A 12420-nucleotide genomic window follows, 5' to 3' on the forward strand; every position below is an offset into this window, starting at 1 on the left:
CCTCTTTGATAGTACATCAGAGACAGCGGCCTCCGCCCTTAAATCCGCTTCCACATGTAAAGTTCCCATATAACCTCTCCTAAAACATAGTTCTGGCAATGCTACTGTAAGGAGGTACTTGACAATAAGAACTCGTTATTGCATGAATAATGAAAAATGAAGTAAAAAGTAAGGAAAAATCTAAGGAAATCTTAGGAATCTTAAGGAATCTTAGTAGTAAGGAAAGCTACCAACGAATTTTCTACAGGTTTTCCCGTCGATGTTAGTCCAAGTGCCATTGAATTAGGCCAGGTGCCATCTGAAATAATCCAAGCGCCATTGAATTTAATCCGGCCCCATCTGAAAAAATCCAGATGCTATTTAATTTAATCTGGGTGCCATCTGAATTAATCCATGGTGTCCACTATAACCGTGTATTCACACGAGGGACATCCCCGCAGAATATTCTACAGACATGTAGTGGAAGGAAAAGTAAAAAGTTACTGACGGGACTTAAGTTCTGCTGTGTCTTATGTTGAGCGTTCGTACCGCACCGAATATCGGGAGTTAGAGCGGAAGTATGGCAGACGGCGCCATTGATCATGTCGTCTGCTAAGGAATATCTTGTGACTGATCTGCAGGATATTCCACGCGGTTAGCAGAGCGCGAAAAGGCATGATGCTCAAAGCAGATGACACCAGTGGTACTGTAGTCTGCGAAGGAGTATCTTGTGACTCTGCCGCAAGTCACAAGGTATTCCGTAGCAGACGGCAGGACCAATTGTCGTCTGCTATGTGAGCCATGCCTTTTCGTGCTCTTCTAACCGCACGGAATATCCTGCAGTTCCGTCAGGAGATATTCTGTAGCAGACGATAGCAGACGACAGCACCAGTGGTGTCGTCTGCTATGTGAGTCACGCCTTTCGTGCTCTTCTAACCGTGTGGAATATCCTGCAGCTCAGAAGATATTCTGTAGCAGACGACAGCACCAGTGGTGTCGTCTGCTATGTGAGTCACGCCTTTTCCTTCTCTTCTAACCGTGTGAAATATTCTGCAGCTCGGTTAGAAGATATTCTGTAGCGGACGGCAGCACCAGTGGTGTCGTCTGCTATGTGAGTAATGCCTTTTCGTGCTCTTCTAACCGTGTGGAATATCCTGCAGCTCAGTTGGAAGATATTCTGTAACAGACGACAGCACCAGTGGCGTCGTTTGCTATACTCCTGCTCCAGCGCCTAATATCTCGACGTCGTGCGAATGTTCAACATAAGACACGGCAGAACTTTAGTCCGATCAGCAGTCATTTTTTACGATTCCTTACACTAGAATACTCTGCAGGGATGCCCCTCGTGTGAATACACGGTTATAGTGCTTAAAAACACCATGGATTAATTCAGATGGCGCCCGGACTAAATTGAATATCACCTGGATAATTTCAGATGACACCCGGATTAAACTCAATGGCACCTGGATTAAATTAGATGGGATTTTGACTAAAATGCGCGGGAAAACCTGTAGTTGCTGAAGTTGCTGAGTTACTGTGTGAAAGTAATGAGTAATTGAACATTACTACTTACTAGTAATTAACGGGTGATGCAGGATGTTTTGTACTAGTTTTGATGTATTAAATTTCAATTGGAATTGAGCACCGGTCTTGAATAGGACGAATGAAGCCGTATCACCATGCGATTCCATAGGTTAGCGCTCCGTGATTTGTGGTGTCGTAATAAAATATACAGAGAACAGAACAGGCATAGGAGTTGGATTCGTTGCCATCCTTTGCGTATATTTCTTGTCAACTGTGACACACTAGTTACTCAGTGCGCTTCGCTATTATACATCGTACCTCGCCTCTACGATGAAGGTCACCCAGCCTGTGGAGCCTCCGAATCAGTGTTGCCACTTTTTATCTGCTTGTAGTCTCTAAATTTGGTTTAAAAAGTTGCTGAAAAGTTGCCAAGTTTAAAATAGGCGCGTAAACATACAAAACAAATCTGCCATTGGTAGCCTTAACGAGTTATCTATCTTCACAACAGTCTGATTAACACCTCTGGGGCATGAGCCTTTCAGGCTGCATTATGCGGTCATACAAAATACGTGGTGAAATCAAGTGCTCTAATTGCACTGCATGTTGCACTGATTTTGGAACATCATAGTAAGACGAGTAAGGTAAAGCAATCAAACCTATCTCGATCTGTTGACGACCATGATATAGAAAACAAAAAAAAAAACAAAAAAAAAACACACTCGTGCATTGAACACTGAATGCAAGATTTGCACTGACGACCTTAAAGGGCAACAGAGAAAAAATAAGAAAGGGAAATTGTAGATTAAATATCACATCATGTTCCACAACACTCAAAGTAGGTGTGAACTTGCAAAAAAGAAAAGTGCCCTGACTATGAAACCTAGTCCTACATACAGTAACATCATGTCATCAATAAAGGACAGGCTTTCCTTTTATAGATGCCAGCCCATGGTGTTATACAGCAGGGGTTGTCTTCTGTGAGCCTCCTGGTCACCGTCTTTATACCTAGTGCATGCACACGAACGGCTAGCTGGCAGTAGGTTGCTTATTTTGTGACACTTTTATCTTCCATAACTTAAAAACCCGAGACTAGTGGACAAAAAACGACAACACAGACAAGGTCTGAGACCTTGATATTGAGATGATATTGAGACCTTGTCTGTGTTGTCGCTTTTTGTCCCCTAGTCTCGGGTTTTTAAGTTATGGATCTATACCACCAGCTCGCTTGCTACCTCTCTATCCTCTCGTTACTTCTATCTTGTTTCTATAGTACTTCTGTAATAATAATAATAAAAAGAAACATGTTGCTCTGGGATGCAACCTGCATTGGTAGTGTGACCACACCAACAATATACAGGAGGGGCAAAGAGTAAGTTGCCACTTCAGGGCCACGATATGGGTTGCGGCAGACAGCTTAGTGGTAACAGAAACGTGACAAACACCAATTTAGGATAACACAGTTTTCACATGAAAAAAATGTCAACAAATTGCGAAAAAATAGCCTATCAACAAGATGCCTTTTTTTTATATACATTGGCTTTCTTGCCATGAAACCTGTTGATATGAATACCCGAAGAATTTGTAAAACAAAAACAACACAGCATACCAGAATGTACTTCTTGTATACTTCACGCTCCAGATACTTCACGTAATACGGCTTTTGATTGACATATATCGCTTATATATTAATATATGTATGCTTTGCTGATGGCGCTTGAAGATCAGTCTTTTGACCAGTGACAAGCATTATTTGAAGCTATGAGTATTTCAATAAGTAATTTGTCGATACCTCTCGTTGAAGTTCTTGCGTATCTCTGCATGAGCTATGTCAGTTTACTGCACCATACCAGTCGGCTGGCTCTTGCGGTGTTTATTGTGTTCACAGCCGTGTACCTTGGCCTATACAGGGTGTCCCACCGAAAAAGGGCCAGAGGCTAAAGAAAAAACTGAGTGCTCTACGCAAATGGAACCAACTGTACGTGCTTGGCAGTTGTGTAGTCTATCCAAAAATATTTTTTTCATCGCCCCTTGTCAATTAATTAGCGGTAATTAATTTTCTAACTTTTTAATTATCGGTTTTAGCTCTCAGATGTCAATGAGGAAGTTGTAGTACATGTTGAAAAAGACGCAACTGAAGTGGTTCGAACTTGCTATGGCTTGTGGTTTCGTTTTTTCCCGGGTTTAGAAATTGGTTTCAGAAGCCGCGCGCACCACAGAGCGCTCCCCATAATTCGGCGCCCGCGCGCGACGGTTGCAGTGCACTCTGATAGGTGTGCCGTGAAACAGGTTAAATATCTTCCTCTTGTGTGACGTGGCCCAAGGATGGTCTCCAAGCGCTAATCTCAAGGTCAATGTACGCCGGAGGGCGCTGGAATCGTCGCGCGCAGGTGCCGGATTGTGCGATCTGCGGTCCGCCCGGCATCAGAAACCCGGGAAACAATGAAACCACAAGCCATAGCGACCTCGAACCACATCAGTTGTGTCTTTTTCGACATGTACTACAACTTCCTCATTGACATCTGAGAGCTAAAACCGATAATTAAAAAGTTAGAAAATTAATTATCGCTAATTGACAAGGGGCGATGAAAAATATTTTTGGATCGACTACACAACTGTCAAGCACGTGCAGTTTGTTCCATTTGTGTAGAGCACTGCGTTTTTTCTTTAGCCCCTGGCCCTTTTTCGTTGGGACACCCTGTATGTTAACAAGCTGATGTAGTAATTTGATGTCCTCTTAAGCTATACTCCGATGCCAATGCAGTGTCACTTGGGTTTGAGCGTGAGAGTTTTGTTTGCTGTGAGTTCCCTGTCACTGTGATCTGTGATGAGGCTGCCAAGGCACCTACAGGATGCAATCACCCAGCTGAATAATTCGCAAACAGGTGTTGCCACCAAAGAATTTTTTTTTATAAAGATCATTGGGACACTGGTCAGCAACTGGGAAGTGATCAGCTCATTTGCATACGCTCAGTAACAAAATGTGCCAGTCATTACGCTCGACCATCCCCTATTTCTCTCAAATAAATTGTGGTTAATTGTTCACATGCAGCCAATGGTCTCCCGGCTTCTTTTTGCCGCAAAAATTTTTTTTTCACGCCGTGGCAGCCTCTTGAAGATTATATGACGTGTAACCTACCAGGCAAAAAAAAAAAAAAAGAGAAAAAGCCAACCAGCAAAATAACTTTTCAGATTTTTGTGTGTGATGATGAAGTGTGCTGATCAACCTTCAACGTGTCTCGGCACCAAAATATTATGCTTTGCCTTTACTCAGAAGAGATGTGGTTGGAATTTGCACAAAAGCTATATATTTTTTTTAATGCCAGGTAGGTTGGATGTCAAATCGCAATCTTCAATAGGCGGCCATGACGCAAATTTTTTTCTTCGCAAAAATAATCCAGAACAGCATTGACTGCAATGGAACAATCAACCACAATATATCCGAAAGAAATCGGGGATGGTTGAGCGCAATGTCTGGGACGTTTGGCACGGAATGACCAAACTTTTACATTTTGCCCCGTTGGAATCGCTGTTTTACGGAGCAGTTGTGCTGTTGCGCTGATGTGCTCTGCGTGTGAGGCATCCGGATGTCAATTGAGTGTTCATTGGTCTGGATCACAAACCGGGAGGGGAAGGGGGGGGGGGGGGGGACAGCAGCAGGTGGTTGTTTCTACACGAGCTGTAATTTTGTTTTTGACGTGGTAGGCACTGTGGTTTTACCTCGAAAATGATAAGCAGCTAAGCACTGAATGCAACCAAAATGATTCCACATATTGTGAAAGCGGCGGGGTGTCAGTCAACGCAGTCAGCACATAGACACACAGCCGCTTTCACCTTATGTGTTACTATTGCCGACCTTTTCCAAGGTCTTTGAGAAAGTTGTACACAGATATTTATTTTCTAATGTCAAAAACTTTTTACATGATTCACAGCATGGCTTTTTGCCTCGGAAGGCTGTTGAAACCAACCTTGTGTCTTTTTTGGATTAGGTAGTCCTTATTTGCGTGACCAGGGTGAGGTGGACAGTGTCTGTTTAGACTGCAGTAAGGCTTTTGATTTGGTAATTCAATCCTGGTTTGTGCGTAAACTTCGTCACTATGGTTTTTCCGGTCAGTTTCCTAAATGGATGTCAAGTTACTACGGGGGGGGGGGGGTAGACAAAATGCTGTGAAAGTAGGTGGTGCCTTCTCCGCTTGTTATACAGCGTGCTCGGGTGTGCCTCAGGGCTCTGTCCTGGGGCAACTACTCTTTAACATATTTATTAATGACATTAACGATGTTGTAGACTCCGCTAGAGTTCTCAAGTTCGCTGATGATTTGAAGCTATTCCTTGGTGTGACAAACTTGTCAGACTGTGTTCAACAGGATGTACATGCTATTGCTATGTGGTGCTCACGTAACGGTTTAGTGCTGAATAGTGACAAGACTAAACTAACGTCGCTTACCAATAAGCTGAAGCCGGTACATTCCACGTATAAATTGTACAATTCTTAGCTGTGTAAGCTGACTAGCGTCAAAGATCTTGGCGTGTGGGTTGACCGACGCATTCCTTTTAAATTACATGTTGATTATGTGGTCAAAAAGGCTTATCGTATACTTGGCCTCATTTGTCGTGTCACTAAAGAACTAAACGACCCTGACCGCTTACACACTCCCTTTGTCTTTCTTCTCTTGCCTGTGATTGAGTTTGGCTCAGATGCATGGAATTGTATTGGGCAAACGAACGTGACACGTCTGGATTGTATCCCCAAGCACTATTTGAAAGCTGTGAAACGTAGATTTCAACTAGTCACTGTACACGACTCAGCTATGTCACTCCTCTGAAATCGTAGAGCCAGTCGTGACTTTGTTTTTTTATAAATGTCTACATAATACCTTCGATGTCCCATCTATGATTGAACTACTTCACTTCCATGCTCCGGCTCGCTCTATTCGTCGTCCTACCTTATTTTATGTGGATGTGAATCACCTACTAGACAGATTCAAATTGCTTTTAACCTTATATCTTATCAACTGGACCTTTTTTACCCATCTTTTAAATGTTTTAGACAGGAGGTGCTTCGTCACCTTAGCCTGGATGTGCACTGCTACTGAGGCCTGTCTGTTTGCAGGCGCACTGTCAATAAAGGATTATATGTGGAATCATTTTAGTTGTGCTTAGTGCTTGGAAACCTGGAAACGTCACCCATGGCTGCTCTCTATCCTGCAGCACTCCTTCAAGTAACACCCCAGGCAAGGAAACACGTAATTGACAGCCAGATAGTTGACGAAGGGGCAGATTATCTTGTCCCAGATAGGCGCCTCCCCCCTGTTTTGAACAAATCAGGACACAGAATGATATTATTCGGAATGATGGTTGGCTATGAGCGTGCTATGTGGTGAAGTTCTGTTTTAACAGCACAGGTCGCTCTGGTTTCGGCTCATTTGCATATTAAAATTCAGGGTGGATACCTTCACACACGTGCATGTTTCAGGATTTTTTAAACGTCGAATGGCTTTCAACTAGGATGGTCTCTCATTGTGATCGCCCGCTTTTGCCCGAAATCCCCTAATTAAAGAGTTCATTAACGAATTTTGGGTTTTGTAGTTGCTTGCTTCCTTCGAAAGGATGTCAGCCAGGCCGTAGAACCCAGCTGCAAAAACAGCATTTATTTTGCTCTGCTAGTTTTTTTATAATAATTATGTAACAAATAAAAATAAAGACCCTGTGTACAGGGTGTTCGACGAGATGACGTAATTAAATTCCGAAAAATAGATTTTGCTTATGAAAATTATGAAACTGCTTCGAAAATTCGGTAAATCAGCTCTTAAAATTGTTAGAATAAAGAGAACAGGGCAGCAATTTGTCGCCGCATGCAAGCTGCTCGTAAAGCTAAAGCAAGTAAAAGTAGTTAAAGTAAAAAAAAAAGCTACCCAAATAAGAGCTGAAGACAGCCATAAAATCATTCGCTGGATGAAGCATGTCGGGTGAAATTACCAGTTCTAACGAATGGTACTTACCTGAAATTAGAACAGGAATTATACGATGTATAGGGAGACACTTACTGTCAGGGTTTGCAACTGCTTTTTCCTTCTTTTCGCGCCTCAGAGTCAAGTTCAAAGTCAATAAAAACTTGCATGCGGAAGCGGTAGATGGCGGTACCCTCCCTATATAATACTGCAACCCTAATCCCTGCCCGTCTTTCTGTCTGACTGAGGCAAGGGTGGAATCAGGAGACACGGGCAACCAACGAGGGTGTGCAAAATGACCATGAAATTTATTGTCAATACTTTGTTACGCTCTGAGTCTACTCTCCGGCAACGGCCTGCAAAACAAACAAAGCATACAGTAAGCAAAGGACTCCAAGGGCGGGTTTTGTGAACACACAAGGGGTGGACAGACCTCCTGATAGTAAGTGTCTCCCTATACATCGTATAATTCCTGTTCTAATTTCACGTAAGTACCATTCGTTAGAACTGGTAATTATACTTCTGTATCTGTCGCCACTTACTATCAGGGTTTACAACTGCTGGTTCAAAGCTTTGTGCACACCCGAGACAGCAGTTGAGCCCCAAAGCTTGTCCCTGAGCGGACCTGCCGCCTGTAAAAGCGGTTGAAAGTAGTGTCCGAGGACCAGTCTGCTATCTTGAGGATTTCTGTTATGGGGACACCCTTGTCCTGTGCCTGAGAGGTTGCTGCACACCTAGTGGAGTGTGCTTTGAAATATAGAGGTGTCAATGCCAGCTAAGTCTAGGACCCGTTTCAACCAATTTGCTGTAGAATCACGTGAGGCTGGCTTATAGGGTTTTTGTGTTGTCAAAAGGAGCTGAAGGCAGCCATTCCGAATGGGCAGGGTACGCGCAATATAGGACCTTAGACAAACCACCGGGCAGAGGAGTAGCTCCTGTGGGAGGGAACGGATAAAAAGTGAAGGCCAATCGCTTGGAACCAGAGAGGTCTTCCGTAACTCCCAGCCGGTGTCCTGGCGTTTAATGCTCTCTGTGGATAACAAACGAAGGTCTGCCGAATGGCCGGCGGTAGAGAGGGCTAAGAGCGTGATCAACTTGTAGGTTAGGAGCCGCAAAGAAAGCGCGTCGTTCGTGCCTAGGGAAGAAAAGTAAGAGGTTACTGCTTCCACGGACCAAGTGGTAGAGTACCTTGGGCGAGGGGGATTCAGATTAAAAACTCCTTTGAGCAGCCTGGATACCGCAGGATGCTCGCCCAAGGGGTAGCCATCACAACGACCGATTGTCTGGGATAGAGCAGGGCGATAGCGGTTGACTGTTCTGTAAGCGAGATGCTCATTGAAGTGAAGGGGGGCCAGGAAATTCAAAACTGCTGTCAGAGGGGGAGAAAAGGGATCAAGCGCCCTTGTACCACACCAGCTATCACACCTTCGCCAGCAGGCTTTGTAAGTAAGCTTTGTGCCTCTGCGCCATGATGCTGAGATAAGCTTGACGCGTCCTCCGAAAGGCTAGGACCAGAGATCGATCGCTTGTCACCCTCCAGACTGCCAGCCGCAAGCCCTGGCTTAGGAGAGGGTGAACTACTCCCTGGGAGTTCTGCAGCGGATCTGGAAGAGGAAGGATTAGACGATGGTTCTGGCAAGCAAAGCGCAGGAGAGAAGGGTACCATGGCCGGGAGGGCCAAATCAGGACTACTAAGAGGAGGGCAGACCGCGAATCGTCCATTTTCTGTGGACAGCGGCTCCCTAGGTTGAAAGGCGGAAAGGCATAGAGACCTCGCCTCGACCAGCTTTGGCTGAAGGCTAAAGCTATGTTCCCCATAAAGCTAAAACCCCATGTTCACCCGAACTGCTGCAGCCCCCGGATCCGGCTTCCAACTGAAATAGTATGGCACCTGGTAGTTGGACAGGTCCGCAAAGAGGTCCATAGGATTGGCCCCCAAAGCCCGTTGATCCTGTGAAAAATGGGGGTAGACAGTTTCCAGCTGCTGCTGTCGAACCTGAAACGTGACGCCTGGTCTGCCACCAAGTTCGAATTCCCGGGGATATGCTGAGCCTGCACCGTCAGGCCCCGTTTGAGGCACCACGACCAAAGCTGGAGTGCTACCTGGTTTAGGCGTGGGAAGCGTGTGCTTCCCGTCCAATTGATGGCTGCAACAGCTGCCCTGTTGTCGAGTTGGAGAAGAATCCGGCCCCGAGTCGACTCCCTGACCAGAGCCTTGAGACCTTGAAACGCGGCGACCAACTCTAACTCGTTTATGTGGAGCCGGGGTTTCTCGCTGGTCCACTCATAGCCCACACCCGTCCCTCTCAGCTGCCTTTCCAACCTTGTATGGAACTGTCTGTCTGAATGGTTTGCACCACGGGGCTCTCGTACAAATTCCGAGTAGGACGTGACAGAAGCATCTTGCGCCACCACTCCACGTCTCTCCTGGCTTCTAAGGACAGCACAATTGTGCTCTCGTATCAGCCCCGTTTTAAAGCCTGATGAAGAAGAAACTGGAGTGACCTGAGATGGAGGGGGGCTTCCCGAATGGCAAGAGACATTGCACCCAGGCGTCCGATTACCTTGGCCAACTGTAAAACGACGATAAAACCAGAGACACGGAACAAAAAAGACGACACGACACGTTCTCAGTCGTCTTTTTTGTTCTGTGTCTCCGGTTTTATCGTCGTTTTACAATGTACCAGCTCGCCTGCACCCTTGCACTTCTACCATTGGCCAACTGTCTCGCCCGAACTGTCTGCCCCTTAACTAAAGGCTGAATCACCTGATTGATGGCCATGCCCTTCGCCAAAGCCAGGCCCACCACAAGGGAGGTTGTCAAGATTTCGTACCTCAGAAAACAAAGCTTCTGGGTTGGAGTAAGGTGGGACTTGGTATGGTTCACGATGAAGCCCAAGGACTTCAACAGGTTGACCACCAACCTCATCGAGAAGAACAGGAGGAGAGGGGACTGGTCCATGATTAATTTGTCGTCTAGATAAATTACCAGTCGAATCCCGAGCGATCTCAGGAAGGCGACAACGGGCTTCACCAACTTTGTGAACACCCTTGGTGCTCAGCGGAGACCGAAGGGAAGGAAGTTCCACTGGTAGCAAGCTCCCTGATGAAGGAAGCAGAGCCAGGGGCGATCGGACCCTGCTACTGGGACAAACAAATAGGCGTCCTACAGGTCGATTCGGCTTAGAAAATCCCCTGGGATGAGCAGGCCCCGCACAGTATGCCATCCCTCCATTTTGAAGTGTTCGTGGATAGTGAAACGATTCAGCTCTGCAAGATTCAAGATTGGTCGCAACTGCGAATCCTTCTTGGGAACGAGAAAAAATGGGGACAGGAAGCGGCTTTTCTGTAATGGGATGGGGGAAATGGCCCCTTTCTCTAGCAGCTCCCTGATTACTCCCTGTAGGGCAAGCGGCTGGCCCGTGGACAGGTTGACCCTGGGGTGTAAGCAATCTGGGGGCACTTCCGAGAACTCTAGTCTGTATCCCACTACCGTCTGGAGAACCCAGGCATCCCGAGTGATACGAGACCAAGATTGAACACAGAGAGCAATCCTGCCCACAGACAAGAGTGACAAAACTGTGGGGCTTACCTCTAGGGGCTCGTGACGCCCTTCCCTGAAGTCCCCTCGGAAAGGGCCTCCCTGGAAAGGGCGCAGCCGGCCGGCGGAATGGGGCGGAGCCGCTGGGCGTCGGTCTGCTCCGTTTGGCTGCAGGCTCGTCTGAGGTCTGCCTGGAGGGTTGCCTTGCCTCCTTTAAGACCTTGAAGGTCTCATTACGAGTCCGGATTTGGTTCAGAAACTGCTGCCCGAACGGAGAAAAAACTGTTCGGGAAGTGAAACCAGAAACAAGGAAGGAACTGGAAATATGAAGCCTGACTCTGACGAACGTCAAGAAAGACGGGCAGGGATTAGGGTTGCAGTATTATATAAGGAGGGTACCGCCATCTACCGCTTCCGCATGAAACTTTTTATTGACTTTGAACTTGACTCTGACGCGCGAAAAGAAGGAAAGAGCAGTTGTAAACCCTGATAGCAAGTGGCGACAGATACACAAGTATAATTTGCGTTTACGAAAATCTTGGCTCCACATTTATTACCTTACTCTTGGCTCCACCTATACTTTAGACAAAACGGATGATCAAGATCTATTCCAAGGGATACAGCCCATCATTATGAGTGACTGATTACTGATAACAGACACGTTGATAAAGGCGAAAGGTATGACTGGGGAATCGTTTGGTTTCTTTTTACACATGAGGAAGCGTATTTGGAGGGTTACTAGCGCACTTTTGCCCAGTGACTGAATTTTGGTTGTCAAATTGTTTTGTCGAAATGTTGTGAAAAACCGTGTTGTTTTGATTAGAATAGTGTGTTGTCCCCATAGGCTTCCGAATTCAGGAAAAAAATGCTACCTTTTGTGAGCAATGTTTAAAGCTTCATTATGCAACTTAATTTAATTAAAGCGAGCAAACAGCGTGTTTGCACTGCGGTGCCTCAGTTCCCGCCTGTTGCCTGTACTACCTTCAACATTATTTTTCGACAATCTATTTTTAGGATTAGTCCTGCTAACACTGCAACGGTATCATGCGGAAACCCAGCCTTTCAGGCCCCTTGCTGAAGAATGGAGCTGTGGCCCGTTTTATGCATGCATGCGTGAGCAAGTCTGTGAGGCAGGAATAAGTCTGGGGTAGTTGGTACATTATGCTTGGTGTTGAGGGGCAGCACCAGACAAAGACATGGGTGAAAACACATAAACACAGTCGGCACAGATGGCACTAGCGGTGTCTGTTTTATGTGTTCTAACCAGAGGTCGGCATTTCGGCCCGAAAGAACTCACGGTCACGATCATCTGATAAGGCGAGCGTGAGGCTGAAGCCGACCCACGGTCACGCTGATATGGCACGTGATCGCTGTGCACCATGAGCGCGATACTGGATCGCACTCATCCTCGCGCCACTGTTTATCGCAAT

The sequence above is a fragment of the Ornithodoros turicata genome, chromosome 1, assembly GCF_037126465.1.
Source record: "Ornithodoros turicata isolate Travis chromosome 1, ASM3712646v1, whole genome shotgun sequence".
NCBI lineage: Eukaryota > Metazoa > Arthropoda > Arachnida > Ixodida > Argasidae > Ornithodoros > Ornithodoros turicata.